The following is a 23,080-nucleotide window of genomic DNA, read 5'->3' as shown; positions in this document are numbered from 1 at the left end:
CCGTGCCGTACCGTGCCACAGTGTGCCATAGTGTCATACCGTGCTGTGCCATACAGTGTCATACCGCATACCGTGCCGTGCCATACAGTGCCGTGCCATGCCGTGCCATACAGTGTCATACCATCCTGTGCTATAGTGTCATACCGTGCCGTGCCATACCGTGCCACAGTGTGCCATACAGTGTCATACCGTGCCATGCTGTGCCATACCATGTCACACAGTGCCATACCATGCCATACTGTGTCATACAATGTCATACCATGCCGTGCCATGCCGTGCCATGCCATACCACACCGTGTCATACAGTGTCATACCCTGCTGTGCCATACAGTGTCATACTGGGCTGTGCCATACCATGCCATGCTGTGCCATACTGTGCCATACCATGTCATACAGTGTCATACCATGCTGTGCCATACAGTGTCATACCGGGCTATGTCATACCGTGCCATACCGTGCCATACAGTGACACACTATGCCCTGCTGTGCCCTGCTGTGCCATACCGTGCCCGACCATGTGGTACTGCTGCTGCGTCCCGAGATCGGGGAGAAAGAAAAAAAAAAACAACCAAAAAAAATCACCCCCAAAGCAACACAGGCACACAACACAGACCCAGAGAAAGCTGCAGCCGCGGAAGTTTGGAAATGTTGGGGGGGAAATAAAATGAGTGAGAGTTGCTAAAATGTGGCTCTGGGGAAATGGTGGTGCTGCAGTTATGGGGTGGTAGGACCCCATTCCTGGGGGTATCCGGGGCTTGCAGTCACTTTCTCCAGTGAAAGGTGTCCATCCCTGGCAGGGGCTGGAACGAGGTGGGCTTTCACCTCCAAGCCAAACCATTCTGTGACTCTATGATCGGCAGGAAATTCCCCCTGTGAGGGTGGGCAGGCCTGGCACAGGCTCCCGGAGAAGCTGTGGCTGCCCCTGGCTCCCTGGCAGTGCTGCATGGAACAACCTGGAGGCACAGGCTCCCGGAGAAGCTGTGGCTGCCCCTGGGTCCTGGCAGTGCTGCATGGAACAACCCAGTCTAGTGGAAGGTGTCCCTGAGCACGGCGGGGTGCAGTGATGACAATTCCAGGTGCCCTCCAGCCCAGACCCTTCCATGCCATGCCATGCCATGCCATGCCCTGCCCGTGCCAGCGGTTGCACAACGCCCAGCAATGATAATGGCTGGTGTGTGCCTGCCAAGGCAGAGCTCTCCTGAAGGGCCGTGGTCACTTCCCTGCTGAGTGCTGAGCAAGTAGAGGCAGGCTCAGCTGATAAAAGGTGCATTTACCGAGATAAGGGAACAGCAGAGCTCCAGCACTGAGCTGCTGCTATTTCCTGCACTGTCCTGGCTGCTCCACCCCGGGAGGAATCCGAGGGCAGGAGTGCTCCATGAGAGCACAGAGAGGTTTGGATGGGTGACGGAGAGGGGCTGTTTAAGGCTTACCCCCATCCAAAGGTGTCTGCTGTTACCAGGAAGAATCCCAAGGGAAGCTGGAGCCTCAGAAAGATGCTAGGCATAAATGCAAGGTCTGTAAAAGCCCAAAATCTCCTCTAGAAGCTGCCAGCAGCACCTCCAGTGTGAACACAGCACTGCACCAGTGACACGGGGCTCCCACAAAGCAGATGCTTGGGTTGTCCCACTCAACACAATCCCCTCAGTGTCTGACACCCGAGCCTGCAAACCTGGTGATTGTGGCCAGGATCCTGGAATCCCAGAATGGTTCGTGTTGGGAGGGACCTTAAAGATATCTCAATGCAGCCCCTGCCACGGGCAGGACCTTGAGGGTCTCTGTGGTGCCACAGCCCTGGTGCACCCCGGAGGAGAGGATTTGGGGCTGGGCACGGAGCTCTGAGCAGCTCAGAGCCCCCACAGCAGAGCTGCTCTCTCCTGCAGGCGCTGCACAAACTCGGCAATAACCATCAGGGACATGGGGGTGATGTGTTTGTCCCTGCTGCAGCTCAGGGAACCATAACCAGCCTCAGTAAGGAGCCCTGCAGCAGACAGTTCCTTCTCTCTGTGCCCCCAAGACCAAAGAAGTTATTTTCCAAACAAAGGGTGAAAAAAAACACAGACAATTTTTCATCTGTCCCATCACTGACCCTTTGTCCAAGGCAACAGAAATAATTAGAGCTTGCTGCAGCCTTTTGCTAATGAAAAATGAGGTTTGGGGCCAACCTGCTCTGCATTTGAAGTTCAGGCTCCAGGAGTACGTGGACGGCTTCATGCCCGTGGATTGTCTGACTCCTGCATGCTCCTTCAGATATTTGGTACATTCCTGCAGTGGGTGGTGAGCCACAAATCAGGGTCAGAGGTAATCCCCAATTATTTAGCCCTTTTACTGTTCTCGTGCTTGCCAAACAATTCTCCGTATCAGGATTTGCTCATGACCTTAAGGGACGTTGCCAAGGATTTAGGAGTCCCCCTAAAAGGAGGATCCAGATGAAGTTATTGCATTCTTGGGCATCAAGTGAGATTGCTCGAGAGTTGAGTTACATTTTCCTGGGGATCAGTTTTCATGAGCAAGGACTGATGCAATCATCAATTCGCCTTCTCGCTTGTGTTTGCTGAATTATTTCTACATGGAGGGCTCCTTTACACCACACGATTCAGGCAGTTTAGAATGTTTAGAAAGGCTGAATTCCCTCGAGCCATCCGTGGAGCAGCAGCTCTCCTGCAGCAGGGCTGGGAGTCACAGGACAGCTCGTGTCCAAGGGGATTTGCAGTTATTCACAGAGGCACGAGAAGGTGAGAGCTTGGGGGCTGGTTCGGGGGTGGGCTGGGAACCCGAGACTCAGGATCTGCCTTTTCCCCGGGGACTGTCCCCTTCCGACCGCGGGGATTTGGGGAAAACGTTCCAAAACTCCCTGGCGCTGCTGTCTGATGGAAGCCTATGTGGGCAGCGCCGGGAGTTAACAGATGGGTTGTGGATTCGAGCTTACGATAAGGTTACTGAGGGTGGTTTTGTTTTAAAATGTCTCTTACTTAATATATCCATGAAGGCCAGGCATGTGCCTGTGGCCTGTAATCAAATCGCTGACTCTCCCTCTCTCCCATTTCCAGCAATCCCGGCTCGGGTTACTGGCACCGGAGGTGAAGGCTCAGCCCTGCCGAGGCTGGGCGGGCGGGATGCGCCCAGCCCTCGGCATCCCCGGCAGGCACAGCCCGTGCTTTCCGCACCGGGGAGGGCTCCTGCGGGAGCCGGGCTGTCTCTGGCACGGCTGGAGCGGGGCTCTCTCCTCTGCTCCATCCCGTGGGGCCTGTGGCCCTGCAGAGTGCGGTCAGCGTGGCACGCAGCCAGCCAGGTGCATTTATCGAGGTGAGGGAATGCACCTCTTTGAGCCAGGAGCTGCCGGGAGAGCTGCACATCTCCTTTCCCACCTGTCCGAGGCAGGGAGCGCTCACAGCGCTCAGGCGGTCCCGAGGGATGCCGTGGGAGCTCAGCGCAGGGTGTGAGGAGCAGTTTGACACCCACCAGCTCTGCCTCAGCCTTCTGGGAGCTGCAAGAGCCCGATTTGGTGTGAAGCCGGGCGGTTTCTGCTCTGTGTGACTCTCGATAGCACAGCTGGCCGCGCTCGCTGCCCTGGAACCGCCACGAGTCACACGTCGAGATTTCATACTGCAAATATGTGCATCCATCGCTGCTTCACTGCCCTGGCTCGGGCTGCCGTGGGCTCTGCCTGGGTAAAGCACTGGGAAAACACAGCAAGGGCTGTTGTCCCTGTGCCCTGCCTCCGGCACGACCCTGGAGCGCTGCCGGGCACGTGAGAGCCGCGGGAATGACGCTGGCATGGCTCAGCGAAACTCGCCCCAGGACTATTCAAATGAAAGCCATTCCCCTCTTTGAGCAGAGATGTTTGCCAGCACCCAGTGCAGCAGTGGGAGGAACACGTAGGTGGAAACTATTTGGAAGTGGCAAAATTTGTGGACATTAATAAGAGACTTGAGCCCACTTTGATAGCGTGTTTAATAAAACAGCGGCTTCCCGGTGACATGCTGCCCTGCCAAGCCCCGGCAGCTCACGCTGTTTAACCAGTTCCCCCCTGGCTCTTGCACCATCTCGTGAGAAAGAACCCCGGGCGTGCACAGCCGGCACTCCCCGGGGCTGCACAGGCCTCAGCTCTGCCTGCACACGGCCTCACCACGGAATCTGGGACTCACGGGATGGGCTGCCGTGGAAGGGACCTTAAAGTTATCCACTTCCACCCCTGGAAAGTTATCCAGCTCCACCTCCCAGCAGACCAGGCTGCTCCCATCCAGCCCGGCCTTGGACACTTCCAGGGATGGCAGTCCTCAACCCCAGAGCCATTTCAGAGGTGACATCCTGCAGGGGGGCAGGGGACAGCCAGGGGTGACAGCAGGGTTTGGAGGGCAGGGAGGATGAGGAATCACTCCTCCCGCTGCTGGCGTTGTCTGGTGGATGCTGTGCACAATGGGATCTGATCACATCCCTCCTCCTGCCTCACATCAAACAGTGAGTCAGTGCTGGAGCCCCATCAGATGTCTCTGCCTCGCCTTTCAGATCTGGGAAGCAGAGAGGATGGTGCTCTGTGAGTATGCAAAGCAAGGAAAGCAGGGTGCCTTCAGATCTGCCACTTGGAAAATACCACGTTATTTACTTTCCCCTGGCACCCACGTAGCCCAGCAGGAGTCAGCACCACCGAGGCTCCCGGGCTGGGGAGATGTTGTTCTGTCGGGGGATGCAGGTAACAACAGCTACGGGGCTGAACTGCATCATGTCTGAGTCAAATATTAACACAGAGAATCTTCTCAACTTGCTAATTGAGTCAAAAAAATTACACACCCACCCCTAAAAATAATAATAAAATAAAGCTGGGACAGGCAGTGGCCAGGAGTGTGTTCCTCCTGCAGTTCATGTGAGGACATGAGTGAGTTAAGCCTTGACCTCTCAGCTCAAGGTTTTGGGACAGCGTCTGTGTGACCTCCCTGCCCACGGGGTGTGAGGCACTGAGGGCCAGGCTGGGGGGAGTTGGTTCAGGGTGCAAAAGCATCAGCACAGCAGGGGCTGCTCACAGGGCACAGCTGAGAGTGGCAGGCCAGTGTGGGGAGCTGGGGGCTGCAGTGCTGCCTGGGAGGTGGTGGAGCCACCACCTCTGAAAGCTCCAGAGCTGTCTGGATCAGGGACATGGTTTAGGGGCGATGGTGGCACTGGATGATCTCAAAGATCTCTGCCAACCTTGGTGATTCTGTGATTCCACGTGGTTCTGGGAAGGGGCACACCGGGAACCCAGTGGGCTTTGCCAAGATGCCACCAGCTCCTGTGTCTGCATCCAAGGGACAGCAAGCCCAGGTGCTGCACGTGGCCTTCCTGAGCTCAGTCTGCTCTTTGTGGGATCCCATGGGACCTGCTTGGAGGGCTCGGGCTGTCCCCCAGCTGGCTGAGGGCTGCACTTGTCTGTGTTGACTGGGGCTGTTAAGGTGGGTGGCTGGAGGAAAAGGGATTCCTGGCACTCCAACTCATCAGGACTTAATGAATATTTGGCCCCTTGGAATAAATGGGATGCAAAGAACATGAAGGCAGAAGGGGAAGTGCAGGTGCACGAGGCCAGACAAGCCACACACATGACATTGTTTCCTCGTCAGGCAGACTGAAAAAACCCTTGGCCAGGAATATCCCAGAGCTCTGGGGCAGTCTGGAGCAGCCGTGGGAGAATGCAACCCGTCATTTTCTAAATAAGAAGCCAAACCTCTGAATCCAGATCCACCTCCTCCCAAACTCCCAGTCTGATCCCATGTGCATCATGAGCCAGATGTGGCTTGGGCATTTCTCCTGCTGCAAATTCAGCTGAAATAAGCACAAACAGGAATTAAATGGAATAGGAAATATCCATGGTGGATTTCTGCCTCATCAAGATCACACATAGTTCTGCTGGCTGTGTTCCTCCAGCATGGAGCTGGGACCCTCCTGCATCACTCCTGGACCCCTGTGCCAAACACAGCCCTGGTTCCAGCCCCCAAAACACCCCCTGGAGGGGAAGGTTTAGGTTTAGGTAAAACCCAGCCCACCAGGACAGAGAGGAAGGCAAAGGACACCCAAGGCATCCCCACAGGAGTAATATTTGACAGGAATGTCTCTCATAGTGCCCTTCCCTCTGTATCAGCAGGGATCTGGCTGAGAAGTCCTGGAGCAAACCACAACTGAGGGTGTTGCTGTCTTCCCCAAATACTTTCTCTAATGAGGTTTTTAAATAGTTTTGCCCCGCCTACACTGGCAGCCAGAGCACTTTCATCTCCAGGTGAATGGGAACCGAGGTGGGACTCAGCTGTCTGCCGGGAGGATCATTTCCATACTGCAGCAGGCACAGCAGTGGTGCAAATCCCGGTGCAAATACCCACCTGGTGCATCAGTGCCTGGGATGCAGGGTGGGCTGGCAGCACGGGAGAGCCTTCGGGTTCCACCTGGGCCCCTGAGAGCAGCCCTGAGCACTCAGGTGCCCGCTGGAAAACGAGGTTTTTGAGCAGCACTCAATTTGTTACAACCTGCTCCGAGCAGCCGCGCACTCTCGTTCTTAGGTGGCAAAGATCACGTCTGTCCCGGAGGCTTTGGGGTGGGTGTGGAAGCGCTTTCTCCACAGAAGCATCTCGCCCCCCTCTCCTCCCCTGCCGTGCCGGCGCTGACGTCGCCGGGGAGGCGAGAGCTCGCCCACCCGCACCGCCGGGAGCAGCCCGGGCTCCCGGAACTCCAGAACCACCGCGGCTGGAAACGGCCTCGAGACCCTCGAGCCCAAGCTGTGCCCGATCCCCACCCTGCCATCCTTGGATGGGCACTCCAGGGATGGGCACCTCCAGGGATGGGCACTCCAGGGATGGGCACCTCCAGGGATGGGCACTCCAGGGATGGGCACCTCCAGGGATGGGCACTCCAGGGATGGGCACTCCAGACTTTGGGCACCTCCAGGGATGGGCACTCCAGGGATGGGCACTCCAGACCCTGGGCACCTCCAGGGATGGGCACTCCACACCTCAGGGCAGCCCCTGCCAAGGCCTGACCTCCCTTTCCATGCAGCAATTCCTCCTGAATTGAGGCCGTTCCCTCTCCTCCTGTCCCTGTTCCCTGGAGCAGAGCCCCCCTGGCTGTCCCCTCCTGTCACGAGCTGTGCAGAGCCACAGGGTCCCCCCTGAGCTCCTTTTCTCCAGGCTGATCTCATTCCTCTGCAGGGGTGTCTCCCACAGAAAACTTTAGGATATCCCGAGCTGGGAGGGGCCACAAGGGTCATCGAGTCCAGCTGCACAGGACACCCCAAGCAGCACTGTGCTGGCCTCACACGCAGGGCTGCAGGGCTGGTGGGCTCTGAGAGGTCAGACAGGGCCCTGAGCTCTTCTTCCAAGGCAAAAGGAATCATTTCCTCCCCAAACATTCACTTGGGCTGCACTGCAGTAGTCTGGGGAAACAGGAATGGCCACACAAGTTTATTACAGCTGTCCCTTCTGATTTTATAAACTGCACGTCGCCGTGATGGAAACAAAGCCCAGCCCTGGAGAGCTGTGAACATCTGCAGCTGCTGCCCAGATGTGGTTGCCCGGAGCCTGAGCAGAGGTTTCAGGGGAAAACCCCCATCAGCCTCGCAGCAAATGCCAAAACAGAGGACACAGGTTCTGCTTTGTAAGCCTCGACCGAGGAGACACTAGGTGCCTTTGATCTCCAGATAGAAAAATGATCTTTTGATTTCAGATTATGAAAATGAGGAACCATCTGCTAAGAAACAGCTCCGGACCCACGTTTTATTGAGGCCAGATGGTGGCCAGGGTTCCTACGTATGAATTCAATTAGCTGCTTGTGTCTGCGTCAGTGAGTCTGGATCCACCCAGTCATGTTTTTGGAACAAATATTGTAATATTCCCATGGATCCTCCAGACAGTGGGAGGTGTTTCCTTCACTGTGAAGGTTTTGGGAAGTGGTGACTTTGTCTCATTTTCATCATTTTCATCCCTGCTCTGCATTTCTAGTGCCTTGGTTCTCAAGGCTCAGGGTTTTCCCTGGATCTCTGAGCCAGCTGTGCTGAGTGAAGACATCCCTGACTCCAGTTTGCCCATCAGGGCTGAGGTTTCAGCCCCTGGGAACCCCTCCCATCCACTTCTCCTGCACGGGGACTGAGTTTCAGCATTATTTGGAATATAACCCATCTCCAGCATCAGCCAGACCTGCTCCAGCCTCCTTTCCACGGTGCTTACAGGGCTTTACTTGGGGTTCAGCCCTGCTGAGAGCAAGGTCCCTGTTCCAGCACCCTGCAGCCTGGAAGGTGGCACAACAGGAGACCTTTCACAGGATGCAGGATGTGGGAATGAGCAGTTCCCTGGGAGCCACCAGCCCCAGCACGGCTGGATTTCCTGCCTGGACAGCCAGGCTCTGCAGATCCCAATTAGCTCCCCTCACTTTTCCAGTCTAACAATCTGGAAGTCCCTGCTTGGTTTTTTATCCAGGTGTGGCACCACACGTTACCCTCAGCAAGCTGCACATTTGCAGCAATTTCCCTCACTGCAGGGTTGGAAGGGGGGAAATCCTGCAGTGGGGACGGGCTGGGCTGCAGCCTCAGGAGCAGCAGGCTGTGATTTGGGGCTGGAAGGGCCTCGCTCACATCTCTGACCTCGCCTTCCTCTGCACCCTGGGAACTCACCTGCCTTGAAAATGTTCCCGAGCAGGAAGTATCCCTGGCAAAGGGATGGCATTTGTTGTTTTCCCTTGACTTTGTTGTTTTCTCTTGGCTTTTTGGGGAGGGATGTGGGTGCCAAGCTCAATTGCTGCTCACAGACACAGGCTCTGGGCACAGGGGCTGCCACTGCCCACGGTGACATCTCTTGTTTCAGGGTTCCTCGCTGTGTTTGACTCTGGTTTTCCACCACTGGGAGTGCTGGGAGGGCCATCCTCTCTCTCTCTCCTGCCATGGGCTCCTGCTCTGTCTGGGCACGCTGTGCCTGGGAATCCCCAGGGCACCTTTCCGGGCTGGCTCTGCTCCTCTCCCTGCACGGCTGTGATTACAGCCCCATTACCAAATTAGAGGATTATAAGCATAATAACGCACAGAGAAACTACTAATTTCCAATGATTTCTCCTTTTAAAAAGAAAATCCAAGCCCTTTAGCAGATGGGGTTTGCAAAGAGCTCTGAAGGAGCAGCCATGAGGGAAGAGCCACGGAGCAGAGGGATGAGAAAATGGAGCAGGTTCTCATTAAGGTGCAAGGTGTGTGAATAATTACTTGAGGAAGCAGAGGGAAGGCAGGGCTGGGTTCAGCCTGGCTCCCACAGCCACTGTAGGCTCCTCATGTGCAGCTGCTGCAGGTCTGGAACATGATTTCACAGCCCTGCCCAACCCAAGCGTCCCTTCCTTCCCAGGAATTCCCAGGAATCCATACCTGATCCCACATGCCACTTGGGGTGTTCCCTCCTCTCGGTGATGAAGTGCTCAACAGAGCTGTTATTGCTCCAAACCTGGTTTTTAGGCAGCTGGTTCAAGTTGGACACCCCTCAACACGGATTAGTCAGCTTTACACCGTGCTCATGCTCTGCTCATTCAGCCTCCACTGACAATCACCCCCACCAGATGTCCTGGTTTTCCAGCCTCACAATTTGTGTCATTCCCAGGACCCACCAAAGCTCCCTGGATCCGCTGGCAAGTCCTTTGGGATTCCCTTGGAGCAGCAGGCAGCAGCTCTAGGGTTCCCAAACCTCGATGCAGAACCTTCCAGAAAGGCTGAAGCCGCCCACCCGTCCCCATCTCCATCACACATTTCAACGTCACCCCTGCAAACCACTTTGAGGAAGGTTAAGAGTTGGCTGCTTGAAGCCAAAGTTGTGACTAATATTTTTTGGGGAAAGTACTTGATGTCAAAACAAGTGAGAAGTGAAGCAGAGACATGTGGTGGAGAGATGTGGGAAGGGATGGAGGGGCTTTTTGGTGCCAAATTTCCCTCTTCCCTGAAGGGAGAACCCAAGTTGCCTTATTTCTTAATGCAGAAAGAGACAGAGAAGGAAAACAGAGAAGGAAAACAGAGAAGGAAGACTTCCTTCTTTACTTCTTTTACATCCTTGCGTTTCTAGAAAGCTGCTGAATCACCCCTGTGATGCAGTGTCATGGAAAAGGGTCCCCTGGTCACGACAGTGCCACAGGCCAAGCCCCTGCTGGGTTCCAGAGCTGCTGGAGTCCCTCGGTGTCACCCCCAGCCCTGCCCAGCGTGGGCAGGAGCTGCCAGAGCCCCCAGCAGTCCCTTCTCCTCATGGCTCTTCCCACGGGCTGCAGGTCTCAGGTTTTCCAAGCCTTTTTCCAGCCAGAGCAAGGTGTGCAGGCACACAACCACCTGGGAAAACAGTGAGAGGGGTCCAGCCCCAGGGCCAGCCAACACATCCAGGTTCACGGCTCGGGAGCCAGCCGGGGTCAGGTGTGTGACACGGAAACTGTGGGTTCTGGGACTCGGCAAGAGAAATAAATCCAATTATTTCAGTCATTTAGAGCAGGCGAAGGACTCAGCCCTCAGAACTGCTTTGCTCCCAGGAGTTATTCAAACCCTGTGGAGCCACATATATTTGCTTATTAACGAGGTGCCTGCGCTGGCCGAGCCTCCTCCCTGCCGGCAGAGCCCTCCGCTGCCTGCCGAGGCTCAGCTGCACAGCTCATTTCCTATTTACATCCCAAAAAAGGCCAGTTCAGCCCCTGCAGCCGGCAAGGTGCGCTGTGCAGGTGTGGGAGGGTGATTCACCCTGCAGCAGCCACAGGTTATCTGCGTCCTCAGCTCCCGGTGCTTCCCCGGCGCAGGCAATTCCAAGCACACCCAAATAAAGTCCCAAATCAACCCTGTCTGGCCTCACCCTCTTTCTCAGCAGAGGGTTTGGACAGCTTCCATGGCTCTCTTTCTCTTCCTCCCAGAGGAAGTTGGCCTCACGAGCAACTCCCTGTGGAGGCTGAGCCAGAAGGTGGGAGCTGGCCTGCTGTCCCTCTCTCCTGATGGAATAACAACCTCCAAGCCTCTGCTACGCCCCAGACGGGCTTTCCTCTTCCCCACCCTCAGCAGCCCCTTCCCAGAGCAGCCCAAGCACCTCATTAAGCCCTGCTCTGCCCTGGCTGCACAGGTGGGCTGGGGGGATCCGTGGGGCTGATTCCTGACCCCACGGATAACTAAAGGAGGCAGCCAGGCCTGAGACATTAAGCCCTGCTCTGCCCTGGCTGCACAGGTGGGCTGGGGGGATCAGTGATTCCTGACCCCATGGGTAACTAAAGGAGGCAGCCAGGCCTGAGGAGCTGCACATGGAAACAAAACATCCCACCACATTCTCCTTCCAGCTGGGCCTGTTGCAACAGCACAAATGGGGGGATGGTTTTAAACTTAGAAAGGAGAGATTCAGATTGGGTATCAGGAAGAAATTCCTCCCTGTGAGGGAGGGGAGGCCCTGGCACAGGGTGCCCAGAGAAGCTGTGGCTGCCCCATCCCTGGAAGTGTCCAAGGGCAGCTTGGATGGGGCTTGGAGCAATCTGGGATAGTGGAAGGTGTCCCTGCCCACGGGAGGGAGTGGAACGGGATGGTTCTCAAGGTCCCTCCCAACCCAAACCATTCCATGACTCTAGAAACAGCTGCCTGGAGCCTGTCAACTTTGGCTACTCTTTACAAACTCATCGGAAATACTAAAATACCCTGATTTTGGTTTGCCATCCCTTGGGAACAGTGGTATTGTTCCCAGGCAGCAGCCAGGAGCTGTCAGGATGCCCAGAGCATGACATGACTGGCTGAATGCCCCTGACAAGCCCAGCTTCACTGGAAATGACGGGGCTGGGCTGGACATCCGGGTGCTGTGGCTCTGCCAGGCTCCAGCCCTCTCGGAGCTAACGTGCACCAAGAGGCACTTCCTGGGAACAGACAGGATAAGAACTGAGCCCTCACTGCCAGCTCACAGAAACAGGACTCACAGGGACCTCAGGAACCCACCTGAGCAGAGGCTGCTCCATTAATCACTTTGGCTGCCCCCAAGCACAGCGAGGTTCGAGGCTCCCTCCTCCATCCGAGACGCCGTGTCACACTGTGACTGGATCCTGTGCTGAAATGCAGCTGCCGGAATTATGGAGGTGGAAGACCTTTATTTAGCCCAATCTTCCATCATGAAACCTCCTCCAGACTTCCAGCAACCCCCTCCCAGAGCACTGAGTAACAGGACCAGCGCAGCTGCCTGCCACGACCTCCCCCGAGCCGCCGAGCCTTGTGTATTTTGGATACCAAACTATTTCCATCAGAAAGAAACTTCCTCAGAAAGTTAGTGGGAGATCTTGGGGTTTATTTTTCTTATGGGACTTAAGAATACAGATAAATTCTATTTGTGTTTGCAAAGAAAACTCCAAAACCTCCTTTAGCCATAAAACAGTTTGGGAGCCCGACCTGCCCTCGGGCTGTCGCCTCTCCCCAGCCATGGCTGTCGTTTGAGGCATCACTTAGCAACCCTTATGAGCAAGGCTTTGTGCCGTGCTGGGGTCACCACACCCACCACCACCTCACACATCCACACGGCCAACTTTCCAGAAAATCAAAATTAAAAAACCACCACCAACAACAAAAAAATCAACTCTTTTAGTGGCTTATTCCGACTACTCAAGCGTTACTGATTTGGGGTGGAAATTCCCTGGCAGGAGCTTCTGTTTCTATTCTGTCTTGTTGGGAAACGTGGTGGGGAGGGTTTTGGGAGATGAGCTGGGGGTGCAGCCTCCCTCTGCCCCCTCAGACGTGGCCCCAGCAGGCTGGGCACTGCCAGGGACCGTGGGTGAGGTGCTGAGCTGCAGGACACGGCGCTCCCTGAGCTCCTGCACGGAGAGGAGAGCAAGGACACACATGGACCTGGCACTGCAGAGATTCAGACTGGGTATCAGGAAGAAATTCCTCCCTGTGAGGGAGGGGAGGCCCTGGCACAGGGTGCCCAGAGAAGCTGTGGCTGCCCCATCCCTGGAAGTGTCCAAGGGCAGCTTGGATGGGGCTTGGAGAAACCTGGGATAGTGGAAGGTGAAGCAGGAATAGTGGAAGGATAGAAGCAGGAATCTGCTCCAGCTCCCAGCCAAGGACAGGATGCAGTGGCCAAAGGAAGGCTGACCTCCATCACAGCCTCCCAGGACAACCAGCCATTTGGGGAACTCCTCCCAGCTGGCTCAGGGGCACCTTTAATGACACACAGCTTTCCCTGTGCGACACTGCGAGCTGCCATGGAGCCACGGTGATGCCACCAGGGCTGGCAGGGTGACAGACACCTCACTCCCCATGGGACACTGATGATCCACCACTGTTCTCTTGCTTCTTTCCAATTGCAAGGCAGGAAAACCCCTGGAGCCCAACAGGGCCATGACCTGAGGGCAGCTGAGCAGGACAACGTGACTCAGGGCAGGGTGCTCCAGGTCAGCCTGGTCACCCAGGGCAGGGGGCTCCAGGTCAGCCTGGTCACCCAGGGCAGGGGGCTGCAGGTCAGCCTGGTCATCCAGGGCAGGGGGCTCCAGGTCAGCCTGGTCACCAGGCCCACCAGTCCCCCTGGCCCCAGGGAAGTGGGATGGGGAAGGCCCGGGGTCAGGTGGGCACAGGGCACTGCTGGGCCACCTTCCAGCTGGGGTTTGGGAAGCAGAGCTCGTTCTCGTGTCTCTCACGAGGGGTGGGGTGTGCCTGTACAGAAATCACACAGATCTGTCTGTCTGGATGCTCCCCTCCCTCAGCACCCAAAACAGAAGGTTGTTCTTTACTTTTCTTGCCAGGCACTATCAGTCCATTGCCATATTTTATCTCCATGCAGTTTCTGTGTGGAATTCTCTGCTCTGGGAATCTTTAGGATGAAAAGCCCTGTGTAAGTTTGAAACTATCTCTGAGTGCCATTGAAATTACCTGGAAATAATAGAACCCCTTCAGTTCTGGAACCTCAGCACGAGGCAGGATTTCATCTTTACCTGTCCTTGGCCAGGCACAGTCCTGTGCTCACCCTGAAGTGACACCACACCAGGGTTCTGCTCTGGGGCTCACAGCTGATGGATCTTCACTGCTTGGGTAAAGCAAGGAAAGAAGTGGAGTACTGAAATGAATAGAAGTAAACCCACAACTGCATTAGAAGTGCATTATCCCCTTTCCATCAAAAATCTGATTTCTGCAGCCTGGCTGGCAATGCCTCATCACTTCAATGCCACTTTATGGCCCACGACATCCCAGAAATCACAGCAGTACAAATCTGTGCTGTTCCCTGCCTCCCTTCCCCAAGGCAAGGCATTAGAATGGTGAAAACAAAATCATGGGACTGAAATAATAAAAATAAAATAAAAAAAAATTAAAAAAAAAAAGAAAGAAAAAAAAAAAGGAATCACAAGACCAGTGGCTGGGAGCCGGGTGGAGCAGGGAGGGAGCCCACAGCCAAGCAGGGACCTCTGCTCAGGCTCCCACCACCTGGACACACCACACAGAACCTTCTCAGGTGGAGTTTCTCCCTCATTTCTGCCTCTTTCCAGCTTCTGCACCTGAAAGAAGGCCCATAGGAACCAAACAGATTTACTGAATTTTATCCTTTTTTTTCCCTATAAGGAAGTGTTCTTTTTTTCCTCCATGAACATTTCAAACCTTGCACATTTTGGGGATGAAAGCTCCTCTGTGTGTCTACAGCTAAAGAGGGACTTTGACTTCCCAGCTGCCACTCCGGGGCTGATGCAAGCAGCAAGCTGACTCCCATTTCCCAGGAAACAGATCAGCCAGATTTAGGAAAAACTGAGCAGTCTCCTGTGCCAGGACCCATGGCAGATGCTGGGGGAACGGCAGGGATGGAGCTCAGAGCCTGTGCTCACTGCCAGGGATGCAGCACAGGCTGGGCTCAGCTCTCCTGGGGAGCCCTTCAAGCACCAAATACCTGAGCTGGGTCCCCTCACCTGGGCCCGCGTGGGGGACAGGTGATGGCCACACCTGAAGTCCTGGAACTGCCCAGTGCCTGTGGAGGGACCCTGCAGGTGAGAGGAGAAGCTTGTTTGGGCTGGAGGTGTCACCCTGTCCCCTTCCCACCACGGCTGGGGTCACGGAGAGGGACAGGGTGACACCTCCAGCCCAAACAGCCCTGGGCAGGAGGAGAGGCCACCCCTGTGCTCTCCATGTGTGCAGGACCCCAGTACCTCACACACACTGCACAGTGTGGGCATTCAGCATTGCTGCAAAGGAAAGGGGATTCTGGCACCTTCAGGAGAGAGAAGCCTTTCATGAGCTGGAGTGCAGGGTTTGGTGGTGAGATAAGCACCCTGCAAGTGCCCTCTCACTTGGGATGACTAATCACACCCCATCCACCTCCCTCCATTGCCCCTCTCCACCGTCCTAAGGGCCTTTTTCCCAAACTCCAGCCCAAGGCCACTGGGTGTTCTCTGGCTCCAGCACAGCACAGTTCATCACTAAATTACTCTGCTAAATCCCTTGAGCTGTTAGTCCCCAACAAGACCATCACAAAGAACCCCAAGTGGCAGAAGGCAACCTGCAGGTTCCCAGAGTGCCTGTGCCTCGGGAGGTGTCAGGACTCCTCAGTCCTGTTGGCAAGCCCAGCTCTGCAGTGACCCACATCGCCTGACTGCCGGTCTTGTGCCCTGATCACAAGACGATCCTTCCCTCTGCAAGAGCACCGGGAGCGAGGGATGAAACATCCCTTGTGTTGCCCAACACCTCCCCCACGGTGGTGCTCCACTCAGACCTTGGGACGTGGCCGGCAGCCAGGGCCCTGCACAGCAAGGACACAATTCCCAGCAGCTCCAGCCTCCAGGGGCTTCCACTCCCACCTTGGTAATCCCCGGGTTTTACAGCACGGATTTGGGACCGAGGTGAACCTCAGGCAGGCAAGACTGCATCACCAGCAATATCAGCTTTGGCCGTGGGAATCTTGTTTTAGGGGGAAAAAACCGAGATGTTTAATTTCCAGAAAACATAACTTTCTGTATTCCCTCTTTTTCTTCTCCTGAGGCCAGGGAGGTCCTGCTGCATTCTTGACAAATACAAATGCAATAAAGCAAACTCATTTATGTGAGCCTACAGTAAGGATTCAATATCAAGATAAATTTTACTCAGTGGAGCATCTTCATAAACTGAAATCCTGTGAATTCATCTTTTCAGGATATCCCCATTTCCCACCCTACTCCAGAGCCCCCTGGGAAATTTGGATCAAATCTGAGTGGGGACTCAAGCTGCAAGCTGCAGCAGACCAGTCAGGTACCGGGGTACCGAGGCCAAACTGGGGCCAAACTGGTGAGAAGTGGGGAGCCCAGCCCCGCTGTCCCTCCCCTGAGGATGCCACTGCTGGCACTGCACAGCAGCACGAGCCCTGCCCTGCATGGACCAGAGATGCTCAGGGGTTTCAGGTGCCACAGACCGACCTGCTCCCACTTTGGTTCTGATTCCTGTCTGAATCAAAGTTTTCAAACTGTCCCAAGATAAAATACCAAACTCTAGATGAAGCAATGATCTATAGAGCAGAAGCAAAGCCAAGGACTGTGCTGGTGCTGCTGATGCTCCGGGTCAGGTGTTTGCTGTGCCTGTATTTGCACACTTTGAGGAGTCATTCCCTGTCTTGCAGAACTGCTTCCATGCAGTGGTAATATTTCTTGAGAATCCTGGAGCTTTACTTCACATACTTTCTCATTCTTCCTGTGATTAACAATGGCTCTCTCCAGAAGCAGATAATTTGAAAATACAAATGTTTTATTGATCACATTTTACTGATCCTAACTGGACTGTCTCCTGAGGAGACAGACACCATGGCTTTGCATTACCCTGCTTGACCCATTTTCCCCTCTCTTTCCAGCAGAATCAAATCCTGCAACTAACCTTTAAGGCTTCCTTCGGCTTTATTTTGTTCCTATTAACCTTCTGCTTCTCTGGATAATTCTGCAGCCAAGAGTAGGTGTGACTCCCACGGCACAAGTCTCGCTGTGCTGTTGACTCATGTGCTGTGCTCAGCCAGCTCCTGGGATGGGAGGCTTATGCAACGTAGCGAGGTCTCCCGGAGCATATGCTGCTCCTGGAGCTGTGAGATCCCGCCGTGCTCTCCTGCTGGATGTGCCCGTGGGACACACGGGCTGCCATCAGCCCTGGCTGTGCCCTGAGCACGCACGCAGGGCCCCCCCTCCACGTTTAACAGGCTGCCCCCTCCTCCAGAGCGAAAAACCAAATATCTGTGCAGGGAGGCTGCTGGGCTCTGGGGAGGGGTGGCTGTGCAGCTGCTGCCCGCCCTGGGCTCCGGGAGCTCCCAGCAAGGAGCCCTCCCCGGGTTTTTAAAGGGCACTCGGTTCTAAACAGAGATTATATAAAGTGAACTTAACAGACGGTCAGATTTGGCCTGGCATGTTGGGAGGGTTCTCACACAGATCTTTTTTTTTAGGAGGGAAACTAGCAAGACATGTGGTGAAAAACACCCTATAGCTTGTAACTCCTGTCTCTGAGATCCAGCCATCTGTTCTCATGAACTTCAAGTGAGAAGCAGCCACCATTTTGAAGGCAGACACTTTAAAAAGTGAGAGGATCCAGCCCTCGATTCCTTGGGCAGCAAGCAGCTCCGGTGCCTGTCTGAAAGGGCAGTGCACAAACTGCAAATCTCTCTGGGCAAGATCATCCTCGCTGCACGGCTGAGCTCATGGCTATAAAATAACAGAATCACAGGATGCTTTGGGCTGGAAGGGACCTTAAAGCTCATTTCATTTGCCATCCCTATGCCATGGGCAGGGACCCTTTCCACTATCCCAGACTGCTCCAAGCCTTGTCCAACCTGGCCTTGAACACTTCCAGGGATGAGGCAGCCACAGCTTCTCTGAGAAAATTGTGCCAGGGTCTCACCACCCTCACAAGAAAGAATTTCTTCCTAATACCCAATTTAATCTCCCCTGTTTTAGTTTAAAACCATTCCTTCTTGTCCTAGCACCACCTGTCTGTGTAAATTCCTGACTCTGGGCCCCCATGCAGCAGGGAGTGAGCTGGGGCTGATCTGAGGAGCAGTGGGAAGCCAGGACGGGCACAGGCAGGGGACCCTGGCATCCCTGGCAGGCAGCTGGGGCTGGGCGAGCCAGAGCTGCCCAGGTGGGAGCAGCCCCTGCTTCTCCTGCGTGACCCACTGCCACCCAGCCCATAAACTCACCAGATGCACAAACACAAAAATAAAACCTCCTCAAAAGCCCTGCTAGGGAAAGGACAAACCCATCTCCTGCTGTGCAGCCTGCTCGGCTCTGAAGCCAGGATTTCCCCGAGCGAGCTGAAAACCCCAGCTTTGGGGCAAGGTGTCACCACGTCACCTCAGCCTCTGCTGGAACTCCTGCTGGAAGGCGGCTGAAACATTAACCTGGGCTGGCCGTGGCACCTTTCCCAACAGGAGATGGAAGCCAGCAGCTGCTGATATGGAAAGCAACTGTTGGAGCTGCCGAGCACTGACACATGCGATCGCACGGAGCCACCGGCTCCTGCAAACGTGCTGCAGGAAATGACTAAACATTGAGTGCTTGTTATTGAGCAGGATTCCTGGAGACACGTAGGTGGTGTGGACAGCGTGGTATGTGCATTAAAGTGCAATTTAGGTCAATGATTCTTTGAAAGGACCATTCTCCCTTTTTTCTCCCCCCTTTCTCCCTTCAGGGACGTTTGCTATTCAAAGATTAACTTTGCCAGCTCTTTTTTTTTTTTCAAACAGTTCCCATCAGCTCTAAACAAAATTAAAAATGGGGGAAAGACAGTAAAAATTGCCCTGGTTTAATATTGAAATCTCTCTGCAATTTTTTTCCTCATTTTAGCTGTTTTTAATGGTAAAACAGGGTTCCAAAGAAGCTTCAGAGGGAACAGTGCATGTTCAGACAAAACCAATCCTATTTCACGAGGTGTCTGAGTCCCACTTTTTAACAGGTGAACCCAAAACGAGAGCCAGCGCTGGAGGGACTGGACAGATTGAGGCTGTGGGAAGTGCGAGCACAGCTGCAGCTCACGCTGGGGCGTGCCAGGGCTGTGATCCACCTTTTCCACGGACCCTGCGGTGCCCAGCGGCTCCTGAAGCATCTCCAAGAATGTGAGGCGGTGCCTCCAGCACTGCCCCGGCACCCAGAGACCTCATCAGGAAACACAGACCTTCTCCAAAAGCTGCTAAAAGCTGCACAATCCATCCTTGTATCACTGATCACATCTGCATTACTGCACAGAACACCAGAGAGCCAAAGGTCCCTGCCCTCCTTGGAGCCACAGGACTGGGGGGATGAGGCTGCCATGGGAAGCACTGCAGGGTCTCACCTGCACAGCCACGAGACCCACGGCGTCCTCCCCACCACCCAGGGACTCTGACACTGTTTTCAGTGGGAATCTGAGAAACCCCAGCCTGGAATAGGTGGGTGTCTGCAGTGGGGCTGGGGAAGGGAGCTGGGTGTGCTGCAGGACAGGCCTGTAACACAAGCATCACTATAGGAAAGGTCTCCTTGCTAAAGAGAAATAAATTATTGATGGCAATGCAATTTCCTGCAGTGAGAAACTCCAAAGACCCTTTCCAAGCAGGAATGAGACCTGGCAGAATACTGGTCTTCTCAGGCCACCTACTTTTTTTTTTTTCCATCCAAGAACCAGCTAAGCAAAATCCCAAGAAAAGCTCATTTGTATCCATTTAATTATTTAATCAATAGCTCTGCTTTCAAAGCTCCTCCTCACCCTCACTCCAGCAAATCCTGGTGTCCCACAGACCCTTGGATATCCAGAGGATAGCAAAGAATTTTAATGGGCGACTGTTACAGGAGTTAAATTTAAATAAAATTCCATTTAAAAGGCATTAAAATAAAGAGAAGAAGCAAGAGGGAACAAGAGCTGGAAGCATCACCAAGGCTGACCTGAAAGTTTGGGTACAAAAGGTGGCTTTGAGGAGGGCGAGCACACCTCAAAGGTTATCCCAGGTTATCCCAGTGTCCCTCCAAACGCCTCAAGGGCTGTGCAGCTCTGGACAGTGAGCAGGGCAGGCAGGAGGTGTTCAGGGATTGTCTCCTGGCCAGGACATCACCTCCAGCAGCCTCGTGCCCCAGGCGTGAACCCGTCCCCTCCTGACCCAGCAGATCCCAGCACCAGTTGAGTCAGCCAGACATTTAACGGCGCCACTGGCCGGCTGCTGCTGCTGTTCTTGAACCAGGAGAGGGACCACAACAAACCAGAGGTCCAGATAATTTTTAAAAGCTTTTACTTTACTTTTTCCAATCTCTCCAAGTGTTTCCTGCACACATTCAGAGTGAGGGAATGGCTGTGGCTGGCTCCGAAGTGCTGCTAATGGTGGCCAGGCACTGCTTCTCTACCAGTGAACGTTTCCTGGGAAAAAAAATTCAAATCATTGGGAAACCCATGCTGAATTTGAGATGTGTCTCTGGAGGCTCCCACCAGCCTTGGTTAGAGGGACTACAAGGGAGCTGGAGAGGGACTTTGGACAATGGCCTGGAGTGACAGGACAAGGGGAATGGAGTTAAAATGACCGAGGGCAGGGTTTGATTGTATATAGGGCAAAATTCTTGGCTGTGAGGGTGGTGAGGTTGCCCAGAGAAACTGTGGCTGCCCCATCCCAGGAAGCGTCCAAGGTCAGGGAGTGAGATAAGTTTTAAAATGAAACCATTCTATGACTCATTTCCAACCCAAACCATTCTATAACGTTTTAGAGTCGGGATGGGTCAGATCCATGGCAAAGGGATTGCACAAGCCACAGTTTCAGTGGAACTTCCTTGTGACGATGGGCTGCAGAAACACATTGGGTGTGCATCTCACAGGAGATGCAAGGGGCATAAAAACCCAAAGTAAAATGCAAAAGGGCTCAAAGTGACCCCTTTGATGACACAAAACACTACACAGAACTGCCATTAGTTTTCTCACATTTCCTTCCCCACTTCTCCATTGCTCCCCAGTTTTGGTTTGCTCCTGAGGTTGGGACCAGACAGTGGCAACACCACCTCCCATCAGCAAGCTTTGCCTTGGCCGATTTTCCAGCATTAACTGCCTCCCAAGGCCATTTATTCTGAGGTATAAAGCCTTTTTTTTTCTCTGGGAATTGATCTGGCAGTGCTTTCGGGACTGCTGCCAGGGAAAGAGTGTCCCTATTGCTCCTTCATTACCATCACAGCTACCGGGACCTCTGCTGCCTGTCTCTGGATCTTGGCTGCAGTTCCTGAGCCTGAACAATCTTTCCAAATGCAGGGAATTCCCTTTGGATAAAGGCACAGGGACCGTCACGGGAAAGCTTTGCCTGTCATTCCTCAGACATACTTCTTCATGTCCTTGCAGGGAGCTGCCAACACGGCTGGAGCCAGCCGGCACCTTGGGGCTGGCTCCATCAGGCTCCAACCCAGCCCAGGGTCCAAACACCAATGAAACCCCCAGAGCAGATGCAGAAATCACTGCAGCAAAATCAAAATATAGGAGATCGTCCATTTTTTTTTTTCTCTTAACCCACTTAAAGGCCTTACACAGCAAAAAAAAAAAAGCATTACTGGAGAGAAGAAGGATGTGGAAGTACTGAGCATCATTAAAACAGGATCACCTCATACACATGTGGTAAGGAGGAGCTCCAATGTTCCTACTCCTCTTAGGGCAGGGAGAAGCTGTGGTGATCCTACAGAGTCCCTGCTCCTGGCAGCTCCTGTCCTGGTTTCTGGACCAGAGGAGCAGCATCCTTCTCTCATCTGCTCTGTCACCTCCCTGACCCTTTCCCAGTCCCCTCCCATATCTCATCTGTTACTGCCATATACTTTTCTCTCCAGACACTCTGGAGCAGTTATTACTCACAGATGTAATCGCTTTGTGCTCCCTCAAGTCACAAACGCAAGACATCACAAGACATCTAAGAACAGTTTCTCCAAGGCCCTGAAGTATGGAGACAAAGGATGCCTCTTCCCAGGAAAACTTAAGGCAAACCATAGCTATGATGTTTAAGCCATGAAGACATTTCCATTCCTTATTTTAAACAGGGATGACTTTGCATTAACAACATCGCCCTTTTGCTAAAGACCTTGAGTTTGGGTTTCACAGAATCATTTATGTTGGGAAAGACCTCCAAGATCCCCGAGCCCAACCTTTAACCCCTGGTTTGGGAGCGGGGACAGTGCAGTGAGGAGCTCACGTGCTTCCCGATAACCACGCTTGGCCACATGACTGAGCAGCACACATCCCACTCACAGCTCCTTGCCTCACTCACTGATCTCTGCTTTCATCTCCCAAACATAACATGGGTGGGATTTGTTTACACTGGGTGGAAGGACGAGCGAGAGCCAAGCCGGCGACCGCAAGCGTTAGAAACTGGCAGAAAGGGCAGCAGCTGTTATGATGCAAAAGTACATATTTGCCTGAAGACTCTGGCTAGGAAACCATCAGAGAAATCCAGACTGATTCATGCTCTGCACCCTCCCCCGATGACTTCCGAGAGTCACGCCAGCCCTGCTGCCACAGCTGGAGCCGTGGTGGCTGCCCCAGGCCAGCTGCTGCCACCTGAGACACCGGGCTGGGACCACCCAGCTGCCTTCTCTGCCAGCGCAACACATCAGATAGATTTCTCTTTAATCAAAGTTCTGACAGAAGATATTAAATGCTGGTTTAACTACAGCATCAACAGCTGAATCACAGCGGCTGAGCAAGCAAGCAGTGCCAGACAGTCCTGGTGCCTGGGGAGCGCCAGGGGAGCAGGTGAAACCAGGCAGGAATGCTCAAGGCTCCAGCACCTGCAGTGCCAAATCCACCCAGCCACAGTCCCATGGCAGGGCCAGGAGAGAAATGCACAGGGACTCCCTATTTGCTACTGGGAGCAAAACACTCCAAGCCTCATCTGTGTGACTTGATGCAGAACAAATCTCCTCATTCAAGGGACAAAAGTCAGGCAAGTGGGAGAACAGGCTCTTCAAGACATGAAATCTTGGAAATGTGGACTGAAGTTTGAGCTTATCAGAAGACTGCATAAGTTAATTTACAATCTCTAAGCACTTCTTCAGCCAGAGCTTCCCATTCACCCTCTTGAGGATAAGACAGAGCAATACTTCTCTGGGGGTTTTCTGAGGTTCCAGTTCAGGTTTCTACATTTGCATGTGATATTAAATGAACAAAGTATGCTGTCTGAAGAAGCTTTCACCATCACATGTCCTG

This window comes from Passer montanus, unplaced genomic scaffold, assembly GCF_014805655.1.
Source record: "Passer montanus isolate IOZ18808 unplaced genomic scaffold, ASM1480565v1 scaffold9, whole genome shotgun sequence".
In the NCBI taxonomy this organism is placed as follows: domain Eukaryota; kingdom Metazoa; phylum Chordata; class Aves; order Passeriformes; family Passeridae; genus Passer; species Passer montanus.
Note: the sequence above shows the minus strand (reverse complement) of the source record.